We start from the raw sequence: 26110 nt of genomic DNA, 5'->3' as shown, positions 1-26110 counted from the left end.
AGCCCTGTAATTAGGTGCTATTGTTATCTCCATTTTACAGATGAGGAAACTGACACTTAAGAAGTTTAAGCAACTTGCTTAGGGTCATACAACCATAAGTGGCAGAGCCAGGACTCAAGCCAGCTCTTTGTGGCTTCAGAATGGATGGTAATCCAACAGTACATGGCACAGTTGGAACTCAAACCTAAGTCTTTTGACTCCTAATCTCAGAGCCAATTTTACAGCCTTGGTTATATAAAAATAATTTAAGAAATATTATATCTGCAGGTGATTTATGGAAGCGAAACCAAGATCAAACACACACATAAACCTACACAACAAAACAAATCAAAAACAAAATAAATGTCCATCTCCTAATTTACGATTGCTCAAAAGGCAAGGCAGTGTCTTGTCCCATACATTTTTTTTCTCCTCTCTTTTTCTCTACCTTAGCTCAGTGGGACCTGTGCTCCAGATTCTCGGGTCCCTTCTGAAGACTCAGCTGTGTGTTCTGTTTCCTCAGCTGCTGAGATATCAGGAGTGTCTCCTGCCTCCTTCACAGTCTCAGATCTGATCCACCAAGTGCGCCACAGTCAGCAGAAGGAAGGAGAGAAGAGGAGGCCTCAGCTTCCCAATCTCTTCCAAGGGCTGCTTTATTCTTTCTTTCCTCAAGAGGAACAACAACAAAAACAAACAAATCCAACTCCCCCTTCTGCAAATCCCCAGGAATTTTCTTTTTCCAGAGTTCTCACTCATTAATTTGCTTAACATTCCTGCTGGTAACAGACCCAATGGATTCTCCATAATTGCTGTGAGATGCACAGGGAAAAGGCTGAGGGTGGGGGTGGGGGTGGAAATCTTCACTTCTCTTCTGTAATAGCAAACAACAGAAATGAAAGAGGTAGGGGATTTTGCAAAATGTCAACTCCCTAGAATTAAGAAAAAGAACTTTCCTTGCCGGATCTAATCTATGCTGGTCATCATGAAATGGTATATATTGCCACTTTACAACAATTTGATAGTTAACAGCTTATTATGGGAGAAGGCAATGGCAACCCACTCCAGTACTCTTGCCTGGAAAATCCCATGGGCAGAGGAGCCTGGTAGGCTGCAGTCCACGGGGTTGCAAAGAGTCGGACACGACTGGGGTTGCAAAGAGTCGGACACGACTGAGCGACTTCACTTTCACTTTTCACTTTCATGCATTGGAGAAGGATATGGCAACCCACTCCAGTATTCTTGCCTGGAGAATCCCAGGGACCGGGGAGCCTGGTGGGCTGCCGTCTATGGGGTCGCACAGAGTCAGACACGACTGAAGTGACTTAGCAGCAGCAGCAGCAGCTTATTATGATTCTTAAGATTGTATATTTTGCTCTCCATGTGTGTATGTATATATGTGTGTTTGGAGTGAGACTGTGTGTGTGTATGGAGTGAGAGTGTGTATATGGAGTGTGCTGGACAGCCAAAATGAGAACAAAATTGTTGTTGTTATTGTTAGTTTCCCTCAAGATGACCCTTCCCTCCGGAAGAACAATATGCTGTGATCTTTTACAACCCAGGCTTTACATCATCCGTATTACCCTGCAGCAGCAAGAGACTGATCTTCACTGCCCCCAGAGAGTTACCCTGTAATCCTTCATTTGCCACTTCAGCACAATTGCACATAAGCAACAGCAGGGATAGTTAGAGTGCATACAATGGATTTCAATCTATCCATCACTTAAACTACAGTCGAGAACATGAGGAGGTATAAAAAAACCCAAAAAACTTTAGAATCAAGAAATGCTTTTGTCCATTCTAGGTCAAGGGAAATCATCATACAACTTAGCTTTATTCTTTGCCTTTAGGATAGTTTCCCACTTTTCAGTAGAAAAAGGTTAATGTCTGTGAACATTCAGTAACAAAGTAATAGTGAAGGTGATGTTAAGAATTTTTAACATACATGTGAGGAAGAGCAGCTTCTACCTACCACAATCTTCACATTCTGTCATTAACTCTTCTGATTGGACATCATGGCAATAGGGCTTAGTCTAATTAACTTTAATGGATTTGGGAAAATTTAATCTTAATTCATGTGTGTGTGTGCTCAGTCGTGTCTGACTCTTTGCAACCTCATGGACTGTAGCCCATCAGGCTCCTCTGTCCACAGGATTTCCCAGGCAAGAACACTGGATGGGGTTGCCATTTCCTACTCCAGGGGAGCTTCCTGACCCAGGGATTGAACCCACGCCTCTTGTGCCTCCTGCATTGGCAGTCAGATTCTTTACCACTGGGAAACCAACCTTAGTTCATGTGTGCTCAAAAATACACTTAAGGATAAGTGAGTGAGCAGACAGCCGTATTTAGGAACTCAAATAATTTTGATTCAAACTAATGAACATTCATCATATAAAGGACTGGTCCTATTCCTTTAAAGATCAAAGATGACAGAGCCAAAGATCCCATGGTTAAGCTATTTACAATTCAGGAGAGAAGAGTAAACGTCTACACATATAACCATAAGAAATGCAATAGGTTCTAAAGTGGACTGTGAAATTAACTGAGTCATCTATAATTCTGTATTTTAGGCCACTGGCCCTAAGTTTAGATTCTCCAAACTCTAATCCCTGCAGCCATCGCTACTATAATCATAGAGTCAGGCTAGAAATTGAAAGGCCATTATAACATGGAATTATAGGAGCAATAAGGAGACAGAGAAGGCATACTGGAGTCAAAAGGATTACTAAAATGCTCCATATGAGGCATTAAGAGAGAGCACCTGGTACTTAGGTTTGTGGCTTCTTCAATAACTGCCTGTAGTTAAATATAAACTAAAAGCAGCAATGAAAAAGAAACAAAAGGAAAAGCTATCTCAACAAAAGAATAATGTACTCTAAAAATTCTTGGGCATTTTCTTCTCATACTTCTAAGAAACAAGCCTTTGCAGTTACAATTTAAGCTTAACTTTTTGAACGTGAAAAGACATTCCATATGTGTATATACTTTTTGCAGCCTGTGTGATTTAGCAAAAAACAGGCAAATCTATTGCTTTCATACTTATATTAGAAATGCCAGATGCATAACCACAATTTAGATTTTTTTTTCAACTCAAACAATAGTGTTCCTTTAAGCAAAATTGGCTTGAGTTTGAGAGGGAATATGAAAACTTAATGTTTTGAAATCTTCCAGAATAATTTGTTGGCAGCTCAAGATACTGTTTTGCCAAGTTTTACTCCAAAATAATTTTCTTACTCAGAGCTGATACAGGGAATGGCAATTCTCACTTGAATATATGGCAGTTACACAACTGAGCCAACTGGCACACTGGAAAGGGAGGACATCCTAGACTCGGGGGAGAGGCCTCGTTATTTTAATGATGGGGACTCAGAGGCCCAAAGAGTCCAAACTTGCACTGTTAACCAGTGGGAAAGGCAGTACTAGTGATACATTCAAGATGATGAGCCTTCAAAAATACTGCCCTAAAAAGACAAAATTAAGGAGAACTCTAGGGACATGGTGGCTTGAGATTTTCCACACACCTCCATTCAGTGCTCTGACTCCAACTCAGCCACTTCCTATGGGCCAACAGGCAGAGGTGAGCCAAGACCTGTAACCATATTTCCTTCCCTTTTGGTCAGTACTCTAGGATTCAGAACAAAAGCCCAAAGAAAGGATCTGAAAGCAGCCCTCGCTAGGAAGAAAGTCCATTCCAGCTCTCCTGGACTTTAGGGTGTCCCTGACCCTAAGAATCTGCAGACGAGGTGAACAGTTGGGTTTACTCATCTCTACCTCTGAGATGCAGAGAACACAAAGAGATCGTAGAGCAAAGATGCTCTGCCTTTGCGCACTGTGGTACCAGAGATAGAGAGTCTGCTGTGTGTTTAGGGACCCATAGTGCAGGGATAGATGCTCTCTCCAGTACTCTCTGAAGCACTCCTATGGAAGGTGTCCAAATGAGTAGATATAGAAAAATGGTAGGTATCCCATTAAAAAGGTATATAAGCCAGGAAGCAGAATAAACAGGCAAATTAGAATAGACTACCAAAGGAAGAGAGACACTTCTCTAAAAACTAGATTTAAAAGAAGTAGAAGAACATGTAAAGAAATCCAAATATAGCACTCAGCATGGTTCCTGGCACTAAAACCACATGATTTTTTAAATTTAAAAACTGAATAAATGAAGTACAAATTATCACTCACTATAGATGCTTACATCAGTGCCTTGGAAGATCAGGTAGAAGAATACTTAAATTACAGAGAGGAAAAAGGAGAACAACTATATAGAAAGTGAGGGAAAATACACACATTTTGGAATAGAGATTCATGAAAAATATAGAAGTTCTAGTAGAATGAGAAAAAGATGCAAATGAAGGAGACAACAATTAAACAAATGATTGATGAAAATTTTTGAGCCAAGGAACACTTAGGCTAGCAGATTTACATCTCATTTGTTTTCAGAGATATGTGTATCCTTATCAAATCACTGAACTCCAGTGATGAAGGCAAGTATATATTTAATGCATCCAGATAGAAATGAGTAATTTACAAAAAAATTAGATGGATAATTGCTGTTGTTCAGTCGCTCAGTTATGTCTGACTTTTTGCGACCCCATGGACTGCACCATCCAGGCTTTACTAACTATATGGACCTTTGTCGGCAAAATGATGTCTCTTCTTTTTAACACACTGTGGAGGTTCACCACAGCTTTTCTTCCAAAAAGCAAGCATCTTTCAATTTCATGGCTACAGCCACCATCTGCAGTGATTTTGGAGCACAAGAAAATGAAGTCTGTCACCATTTCCATTTTTTCCCCATCTGTTTGACATGAAGTGATGGGACCAAATGCCATGATCTTAGTTTTTTGAATGGAGTTTCAAGCCAGGTTTTTTTTTTTTTGTTTTTGTTTTTTTTTTGTTTTGTTTTTTTTTTTTTCAGCTCTTCTTTTTCACTTTCATCAAGAGGCTCTTTAGTTCCTTTCCGCTTTCTGCCATAAGGGTGGTGTCATCTGCACATCTGAGGTTATTGATATTTTTTCCTGCAATCTTGATTCCAGCTTGTGCTTCATCCAGTCTGGCATTTTGCATGATGTACTATGCATATATGTTAAATAAGAAAGGTGACAATATACGGCCTTGACTTACTCTTTTCCAAATTTGGAACCAGTCTATTGTTCAATGTCTGGTACTAACTGTTGCTTCTTGACTTGCATACAGGTCTCTCAGGAGACAGATAAGGTGGTCTGCTATTAAGAATGTCTTTAAGAATTTTCCAAGTTTGTTGTGATCTACACTGCTGAAGGCTTTAGTGTAGTCAATGAAGCAGAAGTAGATATTTTTCTGGAATTCTCTTTCTTTTTCTATGATCCAACATATGTTGGCAATTTGATCCCTGGTTCCTCTGCTTTTTCTAAATCCAGCTTGTACATCTGTAAGTTCTTGATTCATATGCTGTTGAAGCCTGGCTTGGAGAATTTTGAGCATTACTTTACTAACATGTGAGATGAGTGCAATTGTGCAGTAGTTTGAACAATCTTTGGCATTGCCTTTCTTTGGGATTGGAATGAAAACTGACCTTTTCCAGTCCTGTGGCCACTGCTGAGTTTTCCAAATTAGCTGGCATATTGAGTGCAGCACTTTCACAACATCATCTTTCAGGATTTGAAGTAGCTCAATTGAAATTCCATCACCTCCACTAGCTTTGTTCACAGTGATGCTTCCTAAGGCCCACTTGACTTGGCATTAGAGGATGTCTGCCTCTAGTGAGTGACAACACCATCTTTGTTATCTGGGTCATGAAGATTGTTTTTTGTATAGTTCTTTTGTGTATTCTTGCCACCTCTTCTTAATACCTTCTGCTTCTGATATGTCTATAGCATTTCTGTCCTTTATTGTGCCCATCTTTGCATGAAATGTTCCCTTGGTATCTCTAATTTTCTAGAAGATGTCCAGTCTTTCCCATTTATTATTTTCCTCTATTTCTTTGCATTTTCACTTAAGAAGGCTTTCTTATCTCTCCTTGCTATTCTTTGGAATTCTGTATTCAGATGGGTATATCTTTCCCTTTTTCCTTTGCCTTTTGCTTCTCTTCTTTTCTTGTACAATTATAAAATCTATAAGTGGTGGTATAATATCTACAGATGCTTTCAAATAAAGGACTAGATGTGTGATAAGATACTATTCCCCAATAGTCTATAAGAATATTATTCAAAGAGATTTTTTCACCCATGTACTCACCTAAGGAAATACTTAAGAAACTGTTCAAACCAGAGAATAATAAATCTGAATCTCATGGTAGTTGAAATAGAAAAAGAGGTAAAGTTGGTGAACAAAGAATATAGTAACAGATTTATAATTAAATACAAATGAACAATTATAGCCTATCTGGGAATTTGTACACTAAGGGGATAAACAAGAATTCTTAAAAGACACAAAATGCATGGAAAATTCTAACAATTGTATGAAATTTTAAGAAGCAATTATCTTAGAAAGGGTTTGGATGGGAGAAAGAAGAATAAACTAATAGCATTACTGGAGTTTCATATGATGTACAGATAAGGGAAAGTTAATAAGCAAGTGAAAATATTCTAGAGGTCTTATTTTATTGGGATGAGGGAGAGAAGCAGTAGAGGAATAAAGAAGCCTAATAAATAAATATGCATATAAATGAGGAGGAAAAAGAAGGTAACCATTAATAAAAGTTAGTTCTAGTAGAACTCCTTAGGTAAAAAAGGAAAAGAAGCAATTAATAAAGTTAATAAAACCATGCAAATGTAAGAAAAAAAAAACAGAAAAAGATAAAGCATCAAGTTGGCATAAAATCAACTATATTATGACACAAACATAAAAGACTTAATTCTTCAAAGGCATATAGTCCCATCATTTCACAGTAAATAGAAGGGGAAAAGTGGAAGCAGGGACAGATTTCATTCTCTTGGGCTTCAACATCACTGTAGATGGTGACTGCAGCCATGAAGTTTAAAGACACTTGTTCCTTGTAAGGAAAGCTATGACAAACCTAAGTGAAAGTGTTAGTCGCTCAGTCATGTCCGACTCTTTGCCACCCCATGGACTGTAGCCCACCAGGCTCCTCTGTCAATAGAATTCTCCAGGCAAGAGTATTAGAGTGGGTTGCCATTTTCTTCTTCAGGAGATCTTCCTGATCCAGGGATTGAACCAGGTCTCCTGCACTACAGGTGAATTCTTTACCATGTGAGCCACTGTGACAAACATAGCATATTAAAAAGCAGAGACATTACTTTGCCAACAAAGGTCTCTTCAAAGCTGTGGTTTTTTCAGTAGTCATGTAAGGATGTGAGAGTTGGACCATAAAGAAGGCTGAGTGCCAAAGATGTGATGCTTTCAAACAGGAAAGCATCTGGAGAAGACTCTTCAGAGTCCCTTGGACAACAAGGAGATCAACCCAGTCAATCCTAAAGGAAGTCAGTCCTGAATATTCATTGGAAGGACTGATGCTGAAGCTGAAGCTCCAATACTTTGGCCACTTGATGCAAAGAGCCAACTTCTTGGAAGAGACCTTGGTGCTGGTTAAATAAGAAAGGTGAGAAAGAAATTCTTCAAAAAGTAGAGAAAATATTAATAAGAATATAAAAAATAATCATATATTTAATCAATTTTATTTAAAAGGCCTGCTGAATCTTCTATTTTGGAAGCAAAGAATATTTTTGTTACATTGATAGAAATTTATAAAAGTCAATCATATATTTGGATACAAATAAGGCCCCACATCCAAGGTAAGAGAAACCCAAGTAACACGGTAGGTGTTGTGAGAGGGTGTCAGAGGGCAGACACACTGAAACCATAATCACAGAAAACTAGCCAATCTGATCACATGGCCTTGTCTAACTCATGAAACTAAGGGCAGACACACTGAAACCATAATCACAGAAAACTAGCCAATCTGATCACCACAGCCTTGTCTAACTCAATGAAACTAAGTCATGCTATGTGGGGCCACCCAGCACAGGCAGGTCATGGTGGAAAGGTCTGACAGAACGTGGTCCACTGGAGAAGGGAATGGCAAACCACTTCAGTATTCTTGCCTTGAGAACCCCATGAACAGTATGAAAAGGCAAAATGATAGGATACTGAAAGAGGAACTCCCCAGGTCAGTAGGTGCCCAACACGCTACTGGAGATCAGTAGAGAAATAACTCCAGAAAGAATGAAGGGATGGAGCCAAAGCAAAAACAATACCCAGCTGTGGATGTGACTGGTGATAGAAGCAAGGCCCAATGCTATAAAGAGCAACATTGCATAGGAACCTGGAATGTCAGGTCCATGAATCAAGGCAAACGGGAAGTGGTCAAACAGGAGATGGCAAGAGTGAATGTCGACATTCTAGGAATCAGTGAACTAAAATGGACTGGAATGGGTGAATTTAACTCAGGTGACCATTATATCTACTACTGCAGGCAGGAATCCCTTAAAAGAAATGCAATAGCCATCACGATCAACAAAAGAGTCCAAAATGCAGTACCTAGATGCAATCTCAAAAATGACAGAATGATCTCTGTTCGTTTCCAAGGCAAACCATTCAATATCACGGTAATCCAAGTCTATGCCCCAAGCAGTAACGCTGAAGAAGCTGAATGGTTTTATGAAGACCTACAAGACCTTTTAGAACTAACACCCAAAAAAGATGTCCTTTACATTATAGGGTACTGGAATGCAAAAGTAGGAAGTCAAGAAACACCTGGAGTAACAGGCAAATTTGGCCTTGGAGTATGGAATGAATCAGGGCAAAGGCTAATAGAGTTTTGCCAAGAGAATGCACTGGTCATAACAAATACTCTCTTCCAACAACACAAGAGAAGACTCTATACATGGACATCACCAGATGGTCAACACCAAAATCAGACTGATTATATTCTTTGCAGCCAAAGATGGAGAAGCTCTATACAGTCAGCAAAAACAAGACCGGGAGCTGACTGTGGCTCAGATCATGAACTCCTTATTGCAAAATTCAGACTTAAATTGAAGAAAGTAGGGAAAACCACTAGACTATTCAGGTATGACCTAAATCAAATCCCTTATGATTATACAGTGGAAGTGAGAAATAGATTTAAGGGACTAGATCTGATAGACAGAGTGCCTGATGAACTATGGACAGATTTCGTGACATTGTACAGGAGACCATCGCCATGGAAAAGAAATGCAAAAAAGCAAAATGGCTGTCTGAGGAGGCCTTACACATAGCTGTGAAAAGAAGAGAAGTGAAAAGCAAAGGAGAAAAGGAAAGATGTAAGCATCTGAATGCAGAATTCCAAAGAATAGCAAGGAGAGATAAGAAAGCCTTCCCCAGCGATTAATGCAAAGAAATAGAGGCAAACAACAAAATGGGAAGCACTAGAGATCACTTTAAGAAAATTAGAGATACCAAGGGCACATTTCACGCAAAGATGGGCTCGATAAAGAACAGAAATGGAATGGACTTAACAGAAGCAGAAGATATTAAGAAGAGGTGGCAAGAATACACAAAGAACTGTACAAGAAAGAGATTCATGACCCAGATAATCATGATGGTGTGATCACTCACCTAGAGCCAGACATCCTGGAATGTGAAGTCAAGTGGGCCTTAGATGACCAAGAGGCATGGTATGGGGAGGGAGGTGGGAGGAGAGTTCAGGATGGGGAACATGTGTACACTCATGGCAGATTCATGTTGATGTATGGCAAAATCAATATAATATGGTAAAGTAAAAAAAATAATAAAGCACATCAACAAACAAAACAACAACAACAAAAAAAGAAAGCATCACTACCAACAAAGCTAGTGGAGGTGATGGAATTCCAGTTGAGCTGTTTTGAATCCTGAAAGATGATGCTGTGAAAGTGCTACACTCAGTATGCCAGCAAATTTGGAACATTCAGCAGTGGCCACAGGACTGGAAAAGGTCAGTTTTCATTCCAATCCCAAAGAAAGGAAATGCAAAAGAATGCTCAAACTACCGTACAATTGCACTCATCTCACACGCTAGTAAACTAATGCTCAAAATGCTCCAAGCCAGCCTTCAGTGATAGGCGAACTGTGAACTTCCAGATGTTCAAGCTGGTTTTAAAAAAGCCAGAGGAACCAGAGATCCTCCGCTGGATCATCAAAAAAGCAAGAGAGTTCCAGAAAAACATCTATTTCTGCTTTATTGACTATGCCAAAGCCTTTGGCTGTGTGGATCACAATAAACTGTGGAAAATTCTGAAAGAGATGGGAATACCAGACCACCTGACCTGCCTCTTGAGAAATCTGTATGCAGGTCAGGAAGCAACAGTTAGAACTGGACATGGAACAGACTGGTTCCAAATAGGAAAAGGAGTACATCAAGGCTGTATATTGTCACCCTGCTGATTTAACTTCTATGCAGAGTACATCATCAGAAATGCTGGGCTGGAAGAAGCACAAGCTGGAATCAAGATTGCCAGGAGAAATATCTATCACCTCAGATATGCAGATGACACCACCACTATGGCAGAAAGTGAAGAGGAATTAAAAAGCCTCTTGATGAAAGTGAAAGAGGGGAGTGAAAAAGTTGGCTTAAAGCTCAACATTCAGAAACCTAAGATCATGGCACCTGGTCCCATCACTTCATGGCAAATAGATGGGGAAACAGTGGAAACACTGTCAGACTTTATATTTTTGGGCTCCAAAATCACTGCAGATGGTGACTGCAGCCATGAAATTCAAAGACACTTTCTCCTTGGAAGGAAAGTTATGACCAACCTCGATAGCATATTCAAAAGCAGAGACATTACTTTGCCAACAAACGTCCATCTAGTCAAGGCTATGGTTTTTCCATCAGTCATGTATGGATGTGAAAGTTGGACTGTGAAGGAAGCTGAGCACCAAAGAATTCATGCTTTTTTACTGTGGTGTTGGAGAAGACTCTTGTGAGTCCCCTGGACTGCAAGGAGATCCAACCAGTCCATTCTAAGAGAGATCGGTCCTGGGTGTTCTTTGGAAGGAATGATGCTAAAGCTGAAACTCCAATACTTTGGCTACCTCTTGCAAAGAGTTGACTCATTGGAAAAGACTCTGATGCTGGGAGGGATTGAGCGCAGGAGGAGAAGGGGATAACAGAGGATGAGATGGCTGGATGGCATCACCAATTCGATGTACATGAGTCTGAGTGAACTCCGGGAGTTGGTGATGGACAGGGAGGCCTGGCGTGCTGCGATTCATGGGGTCGCAAAGAGTCGGATACGACTGAGTGACTGAACTGAACTGAACGGAAGGCTTCAATAAAATGTTTTCTATCATGAAGCCCACACTGAAAATAATGTAATAAGAAAAAATATTTTATCGTAAAATCTTATCCTCTTGAAATAACAAATTTATATATATATATATATATATATATATATATATAAAACCTCTGGTTTAAAGCTTCCCTCATAGCTCAGTTGGTAAAGAATTTGCCTGCAATGCAGGAGACCTTGGTTCAATTTCCGGGTCGGGAAGATCCCTTGGAGAAGTGAAAGCCTGCCCACTCCAGTATTCTGGCCTGGAGAATTCCATGGACTATACAGTCCATGGGGCCATAGAGAGTTGGACATTACTGAGTGACTTTCACTTCACTTCACTGGTTTAAAAGCAGAAGAAAAAGTAAAATTATAATTTATTGGAAAGAAGGAAAATAAAAATACTTTGTACTAAAACTTCTGGGAAACAGCAAAAGCAATATTTGTGACAAAGGCTATCAATTAAAATGCCTTCATACTAAAAAAGAAAGAATGAAAAAGGGAAGTTAGCATTGATCTTAAAAAGTGTGAAACAAGAAAACCTACCAAACAGGCTAGGAGAAGAGAATTAATTTAATGCAATCTGAAAGTAATGGACTAGAAAACAAAACAAAATGAAAGCAGCAGAAGAGACAAATATAAAAGCTAGTTCTTTGACAAGCCCGAGAGTGATAAACATCTTATATTCCAAATTAAGAAGGAAAAAACAAGGACAAAAATCTATAAGGTAATTGGATAAGAAAGAAAACATAACCACATCTAGAAACAGAACAAACTCAAAGAACATAAGAAATATTACATGTAACCCTATGGCTACAAATTAAAATAACTAGAGAAATTGAGTAATATAAATAACTCAGTTAAATAAATATCAAATAACTTGAGTAGATGTGTCAGTGAGAACAGGTTTAAAAAGTATAAATATTTTCTACCAAAAATAGCAATTGATCTGATAACATTATAGTTGATTGCTCCCAAGCTTTAAAAAAAATCAGACCCTTGCATTTTCCCTCCCATTCCTTGTTCCTGTCTTCCTTTATACCTTCAGTTCAATTCAGTCGCTCAGCCATGTCCGACTCTTTGCAACCCCATGAATCACAGCACGCCAGACCTCCCTGTCCATCACCAAATCCTGGAGTTCACTCAAGCTCATGTGTATCGAGTTGGTGATGCCATCCAGCCATCTCATCCTCTGTGGTCCCCTTCTCCTCCTGCGCCCAATCCCTCCCAGCATCAGAGTCTTTTCCAATGAGTCAACTCTTTGCATGAGGTGGCCAAAGTACTGGAGTTTCAGCTTTAGCATCATTCCTTCCAAAGAACAAAGTTTCAGCTTTAGCATCATTCCTTCCAAAGAACACCCAGGGATGATCTCCTTTAGAATGGACTGGTTGGACCTCCTTGCAGTCCAGGGGATTCACAGGCGGTCTTCTCCAACACCACAGTAAAAAAGCATCAACTCTTTCGTGTTCTGCTTCCTTCACTGTCCAACTTTCACATCCATACATGAGCACTGGAAAAACCATAGCCTTGACTAGATGGACGTTTGTTGGCAAAGTAATGTCTCTGCTTTTGAATATGCTATCGAGGTTGGTCATAACTTTCCTTCCAAGGAGGAAGCGTCTTTTAATTTCATGGTTGCAGTCACCATCTGCAGTGATTTTGGAGGCCTCAAAAATAAAGTCTGACAGTGTTTCCACTGTTTCCCCATCTATTTGCCATGAAGTGATGGGACCAGATGCCATGATCTTAGGTTTCTGAATGTTGAGCTTTAAGCCAACTTTTTCACTCCCCTCTTTCACTTTCATCAAGAGGCTTTTTAATTCCTCTTCACTTTCTGCCATAAGGGTGGTGTCATCTGCATATCTGAGGTGATAGATATTTCTCCTGGCAATCTTGATTCCAGCTTGTGCTTCTTCCAGCCCAGCATTTCTGATGATGTACTCTGCATATAAGTTAAATCAGCAGGGTGACAATATACAGCCTTGATGTATTCCTTTTCCTATTTAGAACCAGTCTGTTGTTCCATGTCCAGTTCTAACTGTTGCTTCCTGACCTGCATACAGATTTCTCAAGAGGCAGGTCAGATGGTCTGGTATTCCCATCTCTTTTAGAATTTTCCACAGTTTATTGTGATCCACACAGTCAAAGGCTTTGGCATAGTCAATAAAGCAGAAATAGATGTTTTTCTGGAACTCTCTTCCTTTTTCCATGATCCAGTGGATGCTGGCAATTTGATCTCTGGTTCCTCTGCCTTTTCTAAAACCAGCTTGAACATCTGGAAGTTCATGGTTCACATATTGCTGAAGCCTAGCTTGGAGCACTTTGAGAATTAGTTTACTAGCATGTGAGATGAGTGCAATTGTGCAGTAATTTGAACATTCTTTGGCATTGCCTTTCTTTGGGATTGGAATGAAAACTGACTTTTTCCAGTCCTGTGGCCACTGCTGAATGTTCCAAATTTGCTGGCATATTGAGTGCAGCACTTTCACAGCATCATCTTTCAGGGTTTGAAACAGCTCAACTGGAATTCCATCACCTCCACTAGCTTTGTTCATAGTGATGCTTTCTAAGGCCCACTTCACTTCACATTCCAGGATGTCTGGCTCTAGGTGAGTGATCACACCGTCATGGTTATCTGGGTCATGAAGATCTTTTTTGTACAGTTCTTCTGTGTATCCTTGCCACGTCTTAATATCTTCTGCTTCTGTTAGGTCCATTCCATTTCTGTCCTTTATCGAGCCCATCTTTGCATGAAATGTTCCCTTCGTATCTCTAATTTTCTTGAAGAGATCTCTAGTCTTTCCCATTCTGTTGTTTTCCTCCATTTCTTTGCATTGATCGCTAAGGAAGGCTTTCTTATCTCTCCTTGCTATTTTTTGGAACTCTGCATTCAGATGCTTATATCTTTCCTTTTTTCCTTTGTTTTTCACTTCTCTTCTTTTGACAGCTATTTGTAAGGCCTCGCCAGACAGCCATTTTGGTTTTCTGCATTTCTTTTCCATGGGGATGTTCTTGATCCCTGTTTCCTGTACAATGTCACAAACCTCCATTAGACAAACATTTTATCTAGTGCTTAGTATGTCAGTCACTGTTTTAGGCTTGAGAATGTATCATTAAATAAAGGAAGGTCTTTGTCTTAAAAGAGTTCACCTTCTGTTTTACATCTCTTGGATAAAATTGGTAGACTGCTTAATTCTACTTATGATATCATGTCATAATTCAATTTATGACATCACAAATTATACAACATGCAACAAATATATCAAAACAACAATCCACAAGGCATATCACTAATAAATATTAGTATAAAAATTATAAACAAGACATAATCAAATAGAATGCAGACGGTGTTGAAAGCTAGACTGACTAAAAATGGCTATTTCAGGATTTTAATCATGGCCTTAAATCAGGAAATCGACCAATATAATTCATTGTGTTAACAAATTAAACAGAAACAGTACTTAAGTAATTAAACAGAAAAATATCTGATAATATTCAACAATTCCTGAAGTAAAACTCAAACAAAATAGGATGAGAAGGAAATGTATTATCTATATATGCTGCTAAGTCACTTCAGTCATGTCCGACTCTGTGTGACCCCATAGACGCCAGCCCACCAGGCTCCTCTCTCCCTGGGATTCTCCGTCCCAGGCAAGAATACTGGGATTTTCCAGGCAAGAGTACTGGAGTGGGGTGCCATTGCCTTCTCTGTATCTATATATAGAAGTAAGATACTGGTTCTGTTATTATATAAATTGTTTTCCTAAAGCACAGACCTTTTCCCCTACATTTGAAGTAGCTGTATGGAATTAAAATTTTAATACTAGATTTTACATTTTATCATAATAATTGGAGCTGTACAAGTTACAACACAAATTCAGGATTTAGACATAGACAATGCCTAAGCGTCCCCTATTAAATGAAAGGCCCAAAACCCAATGAGCTTCCTGTGGAATTTCCAGTCACTTGAACCTTGCACAGGAAAAGGGCTTAATAAATATTTGTTCAAGGTGAGCAAACCACTTAACCTCCATAAGCCCCAGTTTTCTCACAGAATAGGAAGGTATGCCCTACCTATCTCATAGAGCTACTAAAACAATACAATCAATAATGTATGCGAAATTGTTTTGTGAACTGAAATGCCAAATAACCATAAGTTCTTTTGGTTAATATAAAAGAGAATATGCTTAGATGTCAAATGAGTAATGAAGACAAATTCTAAGAGTTTTCAGAGAAGTCTAAATGAGGTCATTCTAGGCATGCATTCTCAAGAAAAACTTCTTGAAGGACACTATACTGGGCTATACACTTATCCTTACCTCCTCTGGCCATCTCTATTTGATACTACAGTTGTTCGTGTTTTGATTGTTCTTGATTACTGTGAGGCTTATCTGGAATTCTATCCATTGCCTAACAAATATTTAATGAGCATTTTTTTTTATGTGCTAAACACAGACATTGTTTTAGACCAAAGTGGCCAGTCTAGTTTCTTTCCTCAAAGAACTTATAATATGTGGAGAAATATTTCTAAAATTTCAAACATATGTATACTAACAACATCACTTGTATAAACCGTCTAAATTTTGTTTATTCAATAATGTTTAAACTTCATTCAGCTTTTAAATTTATATCTTATGTTAGCTTTGACTTAAGCAATCCTATTTCTGAAATAACCAATTTTATGTTTTAGTTTCACATTTTTCAAATGTGTTAGAGATTGTACATACATACAAAAATTGTTCGCTTGTGTACCAGCAAAATGATCTCCCAAACCACCAGTAATACATGCATCTCACTTTTAAAAACAGAGAAGGAATACAGAGTAGTAAATAGTACATTCAGATGCACGCACTGTACTGTAGGATTACATGCACACACTGCACGGTAGGATTAGTTGAATGTTGAGGCAAGTCTTGCATGAGGGCCAAATTTTGATGGGTAAGAAGAAAGAGCTGTATTATCTTTCTTTCAACCCCTTATTAGGAAGGTCACTTGTCAACAAATGCAGAGGCAGCCACCACCACAGTACCTGAAACAAGAAGCTGAACTTGCTGCTTGCTAGGGAAGGGCTTCCCAGGTGGCACTAGTGGTAAAGAGAGACCCCGGTTCCATCCCTGGGTGAGGAAGATCCCCTGGAGGGGGGCATGGCAATCCACTCCAGCATTCTTGCCTGGAAAATCCCATGGACAGAGGAACCTGGCAGGCTACACAGTGTCTGGGGTCGCAAAGAGTTGGACACAACTGAAGCTACTTTCAGCAGGGAAGGAAAGGCTATGCTGTAGAACATACATTATCAAAACAAATATAGTGCATTAGGAATTGTGGAGTTCAGGATTGGTGGGCTTTCAAATGAGCCTGGTTTGTTTATATGTTTGTTGGTTCTTAAGGTACAAGCCTGGAGAGCAGGGGTTGCTTACTGGCTCTGAGACGCTGAGGCTCAGACTGGCTGGCTCTCAAAAGCTAGGGTTATTACTGACTGGTTGACTCTCAGAAGCTGGGTTCTGAGGCACAAAAGTAAATGCTCGTATGAAAGTGGTTTAACACAAGTGCTGGTGTGGCCGAAAAAATGTTTAGTACCTTTCTGGGGGACAGGAAAGTTTTATACTCACAATCAAAAGAAGAGATAACAAGTAGCAACATGATACTAAAGTGAACAACGAATTGATTTAACCAGTTAGCTTCAAAACTGTACCTACTGAAGAATTATTTATTTTATTTTACAAATAGTAAAACCTGTTAGAGCAACCCTAACAGTTTAATCAGAACTGCCTGCATTACCAATCAAAGCTTAGAAGGGGAGGCTTCCCTGGTGGCTCAGTAGTAAAGAATCTGCCTGCCAGAGCAGGAGACACAGGTCTGATCCTTGTTCAGGAGGATCCCACATGCCACAGAACGACGAAGTCCATGCACCACAGCTACTGATCCTGTGCTCTAGAGCCCAGGAACCACAGCTACTGTAGCCCACATACCCTAGAGCCTGTACTCCACCACAAGAGAAGCCTACACCACTAGAGCAACCCCACTCCTCACAACTAGCAAAAAGCCCATGCACCAGTGAAGACCCAGCACAGACAAAAATAAACAGAAGAAAAAGCGTCTATCCATAACTAAACAAAACTTTTCTTCTACTTGCTCTGGAACCCACCATACAGAGCTGTTCATGTGAAAATCAGCTTCCTTGGCATATGTGCTCTTGGATCTTTGCATGATATATTATTACTCATGGGCCAGATTAGATTTAGCCACCTGTAGAAGGTGACTGCCTGTTTTGAAAATGTGCCTCAGGATTCCCAAAATGAATTCTACATATGCGACACAGCCTTTATTTTAACTTTTATTATCCAAAACATCCCCACTCGAACACTGGTTACTGAAGTTTTTTAGACACAGTGACTAACAGACAGATACATGTTTGTATAGTGCACGTGTGGACTCAGGAATCCTCAGGTGCACAGATGGCTTACTTACTCATTCAAAACACATTTTTGCTAATACCTTAAGAATGGAAGTTATGATTTTCTGTCTCCTTACTCCCCCACACCTCTGAACTACATAGGATAGATCCAGGCAACAGATTCATGATTTTAAAAATATATGAAATATGATTTATTTTATATAGAAATACACACAAGTACACATATACACACACATGTGCCCTTCCCTTAACTTGTGTGTGCGTGTATACTCCCATTAATTCCCTTAAACACTGGGTATTTTTTTTTTCTTTAAACTGCATTTGAAATTTAGTTTATAAATAATTCCCAAAATTTAGTGTCGTGGGACAAAGTTCACAACTAATTTAGACATAACAACAAGTATGTGAGCCTCTTATATCACTAATTCACATTCTGTAAAATGTACTAAAGTATTATACTGAAGAATTATCATTTATGGCATGGGAGTACAGAGTTCATTGTTTTAATTAAATGTGACTGATCAAGTTTTAAAACATTAAGAAATATTGAGACTGCTCTGTTGCAAATCATATAAAATCTTCTTGGAGTGTGACATTGCTATTATCTTTCCGTGTAGACTCCAACTGTGCTTCTCTTCATTTTTGGAAAAATAATGTGACATAGTTAACTAATATTCTCCAGGTCTATATATCATGATATATAATTCACCAAAGTTGCTAGAGAATGTGGCCTTTCCCATTATACTGTTAATAAACAGATATTAATAATGATAGCAGTAACAATAACTTACATTCTTATCTGTTCTTTCATTCATATTTATGATTTATAAAACTTGCTGAGTTCCTACTAGGTGGCAATATTCTGTGAGATGCTTCAGGAGATACAAACCTGAAGAGTTTGCAATCTAATGAGAGGCTTATATTGTTACCCACAGAATCTTGGTAATTTATAATTTGAACATGAGCTTCGAATGTAGATAAAGTGGTTCTGACCCAACCACTTACAACCAGGGTGGGTTGTGGCAAGTTAGCTAATTATTCTAAGCCTCAATTTCTGCATTTGTAAAATGAAGACAGTGGCAGTAATACCCTCACAGAGACTGTGGAGAGTCACAGAAATTATGTGAGCAATATGCCTATACAGTGCCCAGAACACTGTAAATATAAGCTTAATTTTAAAACTACTTTTAAAATTTCTAGAATACATATCATTAATATTCAAAGAGCAGGAATGAATTTTTCCTATTATCCAGAGAGGTACAGAGAAAGGAAATGACTTATTCAGGGTCACCCAGCAAGTTATTGGCAGGTCAATACCAAAAAGTATCCTCAAGAAGAAGCATGTCCAAAGATGGCTGGCATCAGTCACTTAGAACTTTTCTTTAACTCAGGATACAGCTTCTCAAGTGAAATCATCAGTGAAGGGATGATTCACAACCACTGTGGTGAAGCAAAGAACATATTTATTAGTTTTAATCCATGTACTTGCTTCCAACCTACCAAAGGATGGGATCTTGTAAAGTTCTGACCATGAATTAGAATCATATACTGTGTGTATAGAAGGGGTGTTACTGCTTTTCTACCACCAGGCTTAGGTCTGATTATGCTGCATCTCTCAAACAGTCCTCACTTCTGACACTGGCCAAGAGAGATAGGCCTCGATCTAAAAAGCCCTCTTGAGTGGGTCTATTATGTTCTTTGAGACTCTCATTAGCTTATCTTCTGTGCTACAGATTGCGTTTGGCAAATCCCCAGTGGGCAGGATCCCATTTAAAAACAAAAACTTAAGCATTGAGAGTAGAAAAGAAATTGATCTCATTTGGTATTTCCAATGCATCACTTCTGGTAGTTTATTTGGGTCATCCCTCCAGACAGGGAAGGGTGGCACATTAGTCACTCAGCTATGTCCAAATCTTTGCAACCCCCTGGATTATAGCCCACCAGGCTCCTTTGTCCATGGAATTCTCCAGGCAAGAATACTGAAGTGGGTTGCTCTTCCTTTCTCCAGGGGATCTTCAAGAGTGTCTTTTCCTGCTGACTTTCAGAAGCTCTATATAAAGAAACTAAATTAATAAACAAGAACTGGAACAGTGGAAGTTTCAGTGGTCTACCTTCTCTACCAGGCTATGCATCTTCATCTGTGATCTGCCTTGCATAGTGGTAGGCACAAAGAAAAGCTGCCAGGCAGAGCAGAAATAAAATTATATCTGGAATCAATCAGACAGTAGTTCAAATCTTGTCCCAGGTCCTTGCTATCTATACTGAATTAACTAAATTGTGTAAATTATTTAAGCCTCAGCTTCTTAATCTGTAAAATAGGGATAATGCTACCTTCTCTACAGAGTTGTTTTGAAGATTAGAAAATGAAAAGCATGTGTCACACAGTAGAAATGCAATAAATAATTTATTATTATTACAGTAGATGTCTAATGAATGCTTACTGAATGAGAGATTATGAATTATGGCAATGCTTACTGTGAGCCTCAGAACTCTGTACTTATTGAAAATTATGCATCATTGTTTTCTCTCTCTCCATTTCAGAATTACTTTTGCCAAACAAAATTAAAGAACAGGGAGTGGGGAGGGATTTTATTTATTTGAGGTACAAGTAGAACCCTTATTTATAAAAATCCTCTTAAATGAGCCAACATTCTCTCACTGACTATATAATAAATAAAGATACATAATATATAATATACCCTAAACTATACATAGTATATATATAACATACAAACATACTAAGTATATTTGTGTATATTGTGTGTATACACACACACACACATATATATATAATTAGTACAGTATTTAACCAAATGCTCTCTAAATGGGAAGAGAAGTATAAAAAAGACCTCCATGCTGTACCTTTGCAAGAGCACTGCTTTAATGGCCATGTGCAGAGGACAGATAGCAGCAGGCTAGCCAAATAGCCACCATATGGTCAGCTGGAAGAGGAAAAACCTCCATGTAGGAGGGCAGAACTGTTCCAAAGACACAGCAAAGTGCAGTTTGCAAGAACACGGCATCAAATCACTTGGGATGCTCAGGGAAGAAAGGTGATGGGGGTCAGGCCTACATGATAGCAGTCAATAGATTGGAAAAGATTTATTTAATTTTTGTGTGTGTGACTGTTGCTATTTTTAAGCAAATCAGTTAATGTTTTTATCATTAAAGATTTATTTTTCCTCTAATGGGTATGGGGAAAGGGTTGGTAAAGCTAATTAGATATAAGAGGTCACACCCACTGGGGTTGAAAATGGGACCATGTTACTGTCTATGGCACACAGTTTACTAGCTAGGACTCCCACTTGCAAGTGCAAATCCAAGAGACAGACATCATCATGCAGGTCCTGTAATGCAGGGTCTCTTTGGAATCACACACACCTGCTGCTGCTGCTGCTGCTGCTGCTGCTGCTGCTGCTAAGTCACTCCATCATGTCTGACTCTGTGCGACCCCATAGACAGCAGCCCACCAGGCTCCTCTGTCCATGGGATTTTCCAGGCAAGAGTACTGGAGTGGGTTGCCATTGCCTTCTCTGACACACATCTGGGTTGGTTCAAATCTATATCTTAAGTGGGGAATCTTGGAGATACATATTTTATTTATTATACACTTGCTGTGCTATACTTAGCCGCTAGTTGTGTCCGACTCTTTGCAACCCCACGGACTATAGCTTGCCAGGCTCCTCTGTCCATGGGGATTCTCCAGGCAAGAGTACTGGAGTGGGTTGCCATGCTCTCCTCCAGAGGATCTTCTCATCCAGGGATCAAACCCAGGTCTTCCACATTACAGGCGGATTCTTTACTATCTGAGCCACCAGGGAAGCCCAAGGATACTGGAGTGGGTAGTCTATCCCTTCTCCAGCAGAACTTCTGGACTCAGGTATCGAACTGGGGTCTCCTGCATTGCAAGCAGATTCTTTACCAGCTGAGTTACCAGGGAACCCCATATATCATACATACATATGTGTAATTGAGTTTTAGTTGAGATTAAATAGAGTATTAAGTAATTGGTAAATGATAGCTATATTATTTTTACTAAAAATGGTACTTTGCTTGTACACACACACATGCACACACACACACACACACACACACACACACACCACACACACCCCACATGTGGCCCTGACAAGGAGAGAATAGATATTTGGATTAAACTGACACTGGTCCTTGAGTTGATTTCTTTTCAGAGGGTTCCTACTCCTGTCCTATAAATAAGCTACACAGATTTTTTCCTATCATCTCACCAGGCTTTTCCATCATTCTTGCCTCATGGGTCATCTTTTTCCAAAATATACTCCCCAAATTAAATACAAATCAAGGATTGAGGGGCCAAAAAGTCCTTGTTATTAATCCACATATGCAAACAGACTCATCTCTTTAATCGTCACAAAAACAAACCCCTATCTGCAAAGACTCATTAACAATGAACTTACCAATAGTATGAGAATTTATATCCAGAACTATAGCCATTTAAAATTAAATATTACATGTCTATATTTTTAAAAAGTCTTTTAGCTGTTTTAGCCTAGTTAACCTTCAGCCTCTTTCCATGTTTCTCAGACCTTGTCTGCTTTTTCTCTCTCCACTCTGGTCCTCTCTAATCTGCTGTCCATCTGTCTTCCTCCAAATTCTCGTCTAAGTTTCTAAGATGTAGAATTTTGATCTCTACCACTGTCCTCTCAGTTCTGCTGATGGAAACTACTTCCTGGAGTTGCTATTTCCATGATATCTTAGTTACTTGGTTAACAAAGCTATACCTTATTAATGATTTTTTAATCCTAAAAATTTTTACTTAATTAGTTCTCTCCATTCTCCATGTTGATTAATTAATCTGTATTAATTAATTAATCTCAATTACTCACCAAGTTAATTAATTAATCTCCATTCTATCAATTCTCCTTGTTCACATAAGTGGTATAGATTCAATCTCCTAAAGGGGCCCTGCAGACACAGGAGCTGACACTTGTTGAGCATTTCCTATGTTCCAAATATTGTGCCTTCCTCTACATCTCTTATCTCAGGTAAGTGACAGATTATGTGCAAGAGTATCAGATATGTTTAGCAGCAAAGAACTAGTTTTTTTTTTAATCTCACGCACATGAAGCCCCAAAGTCTAGAAGGATCGTGATCACCCTGATCCTCCCATCTTCAAGAAGAACTCTTCCTGCAGAGCACTATTACTCACTCATGTGGAGAATAATGTCACCAGATACTGCATCCCGCCCCAGTGCTGTCCAGTTGAATTTTCTGCAATGGTGCAACTATTTCATATCTGTGCCATACAGTATGGTAGTCACTGGTCAGATTAAGCTATTGAGCACTTGAAATGTAACTAGTGGAACCAAAGGAACCAAATTTTAAATTTTAATTAATTTTAATTGTAATGCCCAAAAGGAATTCCCATATATAGTATACAGTGATAGAATTCCCATAGTAGTAGACAGTGATACTACAATGCACAGCAGAGTTAGACTTTTCAGGGTAGCAACAAGCTTGGGTGTGGTAGGGGAAGCACCTTTTGGTCTTCTGGACGTACAATTTCGCAGGTAACACAAATACCAGTTGGGATTGTTGAACTGGGTGCCAAGATGACTTGTCAATGAGCTTTCATGTATAAAAAAAAGACTATCAAAAACAGATCATTCATGCTGAGGCTCACCTCCACAGGTGCCAAGGAGCATCTTGCCTTGGGGAAGAAAGCAAATCTATACTCCATGATTAGCATGTGATTATATTTTACAGACAGGCATCAGTGCTTGGTGATTTTGATGCACTTGGCTTTTATCTTGTGAGATTTATTTAAAGAAGCATATGCATGGCTTAGAGCCTTAGGGAATGATAACACATTAAAAATAAGAAAGCATAAAAGAAAGCAAAAGAAAACCTGCTTCATTTGTAAAAAGACTTGTTACCCTTTCAGTATCTCCAAATTCTATACCTGCACCTCTTCTCTCAAGCCCTTCTCTAACTCAGCTCTTACAAGGATGTCTTTCTGTATTCATCCATCAGGGAAAGTTCTTGCCCACACTCCATTCCCAACCTCTAGCTTTTAGTAGAAGAAGCAAAAAGGGCAAGAGAAAAACAATGCTGACTAGAAGGTTGAGAAGAGGGAGTTAGAATGATTTTTCATTGTTTTGGAAATGTTTTATTTCTCTTGAAAAGATGAAGTTAATTTTTATAAATAAAATTTTAACTTATTTCTAGATGACAGAAATTTTTACTCTCATTCTTCTTACTTTCCATAATTCAATTAAAAGAAAGAAGAACAACTGTGAAAAAAACCATTAACTCCAGACAGTATCCTGCCCTGCTTTTCTATGTTGGTATTTCAACTATTATCACTCTGGAACAGATGGATCTTTACAGTGTCCATGTTGTTAACATAATGCTGTCCAGTAACTATTTATGTTTAATTTTTTTCCACATTCATTTGGTATTTATTTAGAAATGTCCCTGAACAAGACTGTTCCCATTAAAAAGTAACAGGATGGGATAAGGCATTTAGAACATATTGCAAAACTGCCCCCAGCTTAGCCCTCAACTTTACATATATACATTTCCTTATGTAAGTTTGCATAGTACTTTATAGCCTCTTAAAAGTAAGACACTTCACTAAAGTGCTCACCATTTAAATAAAGGATAGTGAGTAGGTTAAAAGTTCAGAACTGAAAGAACAAAAGGACTAGAACTCGGAAACAAAACCATACTCTAACCAGAGTATTTAAAGGCACTCACTTTTTCAAGTCAGTTTCAGCTTCATATATTTTCTGTATGGGCTCTTGAGTTCATTTATATTTATCAGATTATGGATGCCAATTTTGTTTAGAAATGATTATTTTTGATATCAAAATATTAAGGAGAGCACATCTACTGTCTTATGAGTGATTTTGTTTCTATAGCTGTTGCCTTCTGAATGCTGGACTAGGTCCAAAGGTGAGAAGAGTAAAGGCTCTATTCCAAGAACATCTCAAAATTTTAACTGAAATATATTACTTGTGGTAATAACTTTTTCTTCCTGTCTCCTATTTTGCTAATATTTGCTATATAACCCACACTATGAAGGCCATCCTGGAAGTGCTAGAATTATATGTTTTCAAAGAGAAGAATTTTGATGTTCTTTCAAAGTTCTCAAATAGAAATGTACAAAATCTATGATGGGTAATGATACTCTTATTTATTTGATATGAAATTTTTGATGTAAATATTGAGATGGGTAGATCCTGAAACAGGATCAAAGAAAGCTGTAACACTGGACACAACTGCTACACAAAGTCTCTGCAGAAAGAAAAGAGGAATACTGCATTTTTAATATAAATTTATTCATTTTAATTGGAGGTTAATACTTTACAATACTGTATTGGTTTTGCCATACATCAACATGAATCCGCCACAGGTATACATGTGTTCCCTATCCTGAATCTCCCTCCCTCCTTCCTCCCCGTACCATCCCTCTAGGTCGTATCAGTGTACCAGCCCCAAGCATCCAGTATCTATATCGAACCTGGACTGGTGATTCATTTCATATATGATATTATACATGTTTCAATGCCATTCTCCCAAATCATCCCACCCTCTCCCTCTCCCACAGAGTCCAAAAGACTGTTCTATACAACTGTGTCTCTTTTGCTGTCTCACATACAGGGTTATTGTTACCATCTTTCTAAATTCCATATATATGCGCTAGTATACTGTATTGGTATTTTTCTTTCTGGCTTACTTCACTCTGTATAATAGGCTCCAGTTTCATCCACCTCATTTTATGTAAAATATTGCTATATTTTTGCTCATTATAACAGACTTTCTCATTGGACATCTTTCTACACTATGTCTCTAAATAGATGATAAATGAGTCTTTTAGTAAGTCATTTATTTGGGGGATCCTTGCACATATTTTATTAATGACAGGTAGATTTTGAGTTTTTCAATGTTAATTTAATATATAAAATTAGGCACAGCTAACTGTTTTCTGACTCAGTACTGTGAGCCTTTCATTATTATTATTGCAGTTCTCTTTTGGCTATTACCCTCACTTAAGAAAAAACTATAACCTGAGATATTTCCTGGTTTCAACACACCAGAGTGATATGATACTTCACAATTAGAAATGGTGGCTCACAGTGGTTAAGAAAAGCAGGCTATGTGATAAGCAATAAGACAAATAAAATTGGGATGCTGCACTTACCTCACCAATTATTAAGAATCTCTTCTTGAAAGTAACAAGTGGAGATAATGTTGTCATTCCTGGGCTATTTTAAATGATAAATGCCCTATCAACCAAATTAATGCAATCCAGTTTTCTGAAAAATTTAAGTTTAAACAATGACTTTCCCAATATTTTAGAAAATAATACAAAGAGCTATACCAGTTCATGATCAGTTTCTTAAATTTGAATATTGCATTGATTCACATCTGCTTTTGTGAGTCCAGTGCTTCAGCGAAGGAGTAATATATTATGAGGGCCCCAATCAAACCATGTAATTTC

The sequence above is a fragment of the Ovis canadensis genome, chromosome 2 (assembly GCF_042477335.2).
Source record: "Ovis canadensis isolate MfBH-ARS-UI-01 breed Bighorn chromosome 2, ARS-UI_OviCan_v2, whole genome shotgun sequence".
Lineage (NCBI taxonomy): Eukaryota > Metazoa > Chordata > Mammalia > Artiodactyla > Bovidae > Ovis > Ovis canadensis.
This window is presented reverse-complemented; position numbering follows the sequence as displayed.